Below are 4,307 nucleotides of genomic sequence, written 5' to 3'. Positions count from 1 at the left end.
TCTCATAAGGCAATTTTCCATATAACTAATATTTCCAAGGGGCATAACTCTTTTAAAAATTATTGATCGGCACTGATTTTCAAATTCGTCCAAGACATTGTTAATATAAACCTATGATTTAAGTTTCATTAAATTCTGGGAAGAATTGTACATATGAGAGCGCTAACCATGCAATTTTCCATATAATTTAATTTTCCAAGGGGCATAACTCTTTTAAAAATAATTGATCAGCACTGATTTTCAAACTCGTCAAAGACATTGCTAATATAAACCTATGATATAAGTTTCATAAAATTCTAGCAAGAATTGTACACATGAGAGGGCTAACGATGTAATTTTCCATGAAATTGATGTGTCCAAGGGGCATAACTCTTTTAAAAATAATTGATTGGCATTGATTTTGGAACTAGTCCAAGACATTGCTGATATAAACCTATGATATAAGTTTCATAAAAATCTGGCAAGAATTGTACACATGAGAGCGATTAACAAGACCGGCCAGACGGATGGACGCCCTGTATTTCCATGTCCACCGCAATGCGTTACGCAAGGGACAAAAAGGAGCCAAAAACAATACTTTTCTAATACTTTGTATAAATTGCTTATTTCTTGACCAATTTCAATGGGGTAAATTCAAAGTCTTGAATTCTTGGTGTTCTTTAATATGCTGAATCTACTTGTATTAAGATTTTGGATTTTTTGGGCCTGTTTTTAAATTGGTCCACATTAAGGTCCAAAGGGTCCAAAATGAAACTTTGTTTGATTTCATCAAAAATTGAAAATGTGGGGTTCTTTGATATGCTGAATCTAACCGTGTTTAGATTTTAAAGTTTGTGCACCGTTTTGAAATTGGTCCACATTAAGGTCCAAATTTTTTGAGTTTTGGCCCTGTTTCCAAATTGTCCACATTAAGATCCAAAGGGTCCAAAATTAAACTTAGTTTGATTTTAACAAAAATTGAATTCTTGGGGTTCTTTGGTATGCTGAATCCAGACATGTATTAAGATTTTTGTCTCGCCTTGACGGAGTCAAAAGGCGAGACATAGGTATGCTGTTTCCGGCGTCAACAATGTATTTTTGATTAGGTCTAGTTTATGGGGAACCACTAGTGGTAGGTCAATGATTTTTGGTTTATAGTTGTATAAGCATTGGCATATCTCATTTCCATGGAGATTATTTGGCCTCTGCCCCTCAGTCAGGGTCTGTTGACTTTGAAACTTTTGCTTAGTTTACATGTATTAGTTTGTGATTAGGTAAGTTTAAGGGGAACCATTAGTGGTAGGCCAATGTTAACTGGTATGCAGTTGTATAAGCATTAGCACATCTCATTTCCACAGAGAATACTTGGCCCTGCCCCCTCAGTCTAATCTATTGACTTTGAAACTTTTGCTTAGTTTACATTATATTTCGACAAAAATTAAATTCTTGCAGTTCTTTGATGTGCTGAGTCTGTGTATTTAGATTTTTGAGTTTTGGCCCTGTTTTTAAATTGGTCCACCGTAAGACCCAAAGGGTCCAAAATTAAACCTAGTTTGATTTTAACAAAAAATGAATTCTTGGGGTTCTTTGATATGCTGAATTTATACACCTATTTAGATTTTTGATTTTGGGCCCAGTTTTCAAGTTGGTCCACACTGAGGTCCAAAGGGTCCAAAATTAAAACCTTGTTAAAAGTGTTTGATTTCATTAAAAATTGAATTCTTGGGGTTCTTTGATACGCTGAATCAAACTGAGTATCTAGATTGTGGATTTTTGGCCGTGTCATCAAATTGGTCCACATTGAGGTCCAAAGGGTCCAAAATTAAAATCTTGTTTGATTTCATTAAAAATTGAATTCTTGGGGTTCTTTGATACGCTGAATCAAACTGAGTATCTAGATTGTGGATTTTTGGCCGTGTCATCAAATTGGTCCACATTGAGGTCCAAAGGGTCCAAAATTAAAATCTTGTTTGATTTCATTAAAAATTGAATTCTGATTCTTTGATAAGCTGAATCTAACCCTGTATTTAGATTTTGGATATTGGACCATAATTGGTACATTTCAAATTTTTAAGTTCTTAGACCACATTCATTCTGTGTCAAAATAGAATTGAGAATGGAAATGGGGAATGTGTCAAAGAGACAACAACCCCGACCAAAGAGCAGAATACAGCCGAAGGCCACCAATAGGTCTTTAACACAGCGAGAAAATCCTGCATCCAGAGGCGTGCTTCAGCTGGCCCCTAAACAAAAATGTGTACTAGTTCAGTGTTAATGGACGTCATACTAAACTCCAAAACATATAAATGAACTAAAATTAAAATAACTATGCTGTGTCAAATGCTTTAATCACAATCCAAATTCAGAGCTGTATCAAGCTTGAATGTTGTGTCCACGCTTGCCCCAACTGTAAAAAAAAAAATGGACCTATGCGGCAGTCTGGGATCATATCAAGCTGCACCCTGTGGAGCATTTTATTTCTGGCTGAATTAATTAATATGGTCCTGCAGAGAATTCTAAATATTGAAGAGTTCCATCTGTTAGGATAATTTTTGTAACCAGCTATAGTTTTCCAACCATACACAGGTGAACAGACAGATGTTAAACCATGTCCTCAACTTTTTATTATTTCCACATAAGAACAAAATTCAATAAATCCAGACACAATAAGAGAGAATGGAAAAAATGTCACAGATATCAATTTAATATTGAATGGGGTAAATAATAAGACTATGATAACCATAAAAAAATTAACTGTTCGAATGGGACAAATATTGGGCTGAAGTGATCATTTAAATTAGGAGTTTGGACAAAATGAGTGTCAGGTTCTGAGGATCATTTTACATGTAACTGGTAAGGAAGAGCGGAACAATTATTTCTTTTTTTGTCAATCTTTGATATTGTTTTTTTAATTTACGCACAAAGTTTCAGGTGGACTAAATGTAAGGTTTTAAAATAGCATGGTGATATGGAAAAATATCAGGCCAGCTATTATTTTAAACACCAAATGGTAGGATGAACCAAATATCAGTCTATGATGATTGATGGCTGCATAACGTCCACCGGCAAATTGATATGCATCTTCAAGACGAGAACATGTTAATGTAATATGAATGTTAACCCTGCTTTGTACTAGACCGACACGCTGAGCCAGATATTTCACGTGCTAGTTCACAAGGTAAATGTCTGCAGGAAGACATTTCATCTTACCCGGGCTCATTATTCTGACTCCGAGCCAACCAGTCTTTGCTCTTACTCCTCAATGCTGCGTTCTTAGCGGAGACGCAGCAAATACCAATTTTAAAGTCTTTGGTTTGACCTGGCCGTGGTTCAAACCCACCACCTCTTGAGGCAGTTAAATAAATATCAGTCTATGAGGATCATTTTAATATTAAATGGTACGATAGAACAAATGATTATTTAACCAACTGAATGATAAGATAGAAGAATAAAGCTTGTAGTGACCATATTAACATTAAATTGTTAACACATGGATGGAATAACCATGAATATTGGGTTGGACAAAATTCAGGCATCAGAAATCATTTTAGCACAATGAATGGTAATTTACAGTCAATCAACAGGGTATTTGTGACGAACTCAAATGGGCATTATTCCTTGCAGCAAACATATTCAAAGTAAGAGATTATGCATGAAAATGTTACTACATATTTATACATTACAACTTTGTTCTGGAATATAAGTCTGACAGGTGTTGGTAGGAGTGCTTGAATTATTTCAACGTCCATCTCTTAGTTATAAATGAAGAACACAAATACATCATGAAATTTAATCTGCTATACAACATTTAACATGATGACATTACAAAATATTCTATGATGTAAGAATTAATTGAACTCTTGATAGTTCATAAAGTATTATGTTTATCATTTTTGATTAAGATATGCATTCTTTCCTTAATAGAATATATCAATAGCCATAGCATCAGTAGCAATAGTTTTTTTTTCCTTTTCAACTTCACCACTTATAACCCATATATTTAATTATATGACAGCTTAGTTCTAAGATAGATATTTGAATATTAAAAGTTCAAGTTCTACTTATTTTCTGATGATAAATAGTCACTCATTTTCTTAATAAGGGAGCTACCATTTGATTTTTATGGGGGGGGGGGGGGGGGGGGGGGGGGGGGCTAGGATGTAAAAAAGGCAGGATGACAATTTATGTAAAAAAAGTTAGGATAAACTAATAAAAAAAAAAGCAGGACCAAATAGAGTGAAAAATAAAAAGGCAGGACAGAGATTACAATTAAAAAAAATGCAGGACAACATTTTTTATCCTAGCCCCCCCCCCCCATAAAAATCAAA

This window comes from Mytilus californianus, unplaced genomic scaffold (assembly GCF_021869535.1).
Source record: "Mytilus californianus isolate M0D057914Y unplaced genomic scaffold, xbMytCali1.0.p SCAF_7, whole genome shotgun sequence".
NCBI lineage: Eukaryota > Metazoa > Mollusca > Bivalvia > Mytilida > Mytilidae > Mytilus > Mytilus californianus.
This window is presented reverse-complemented; position numbering follows the sequence as displayed.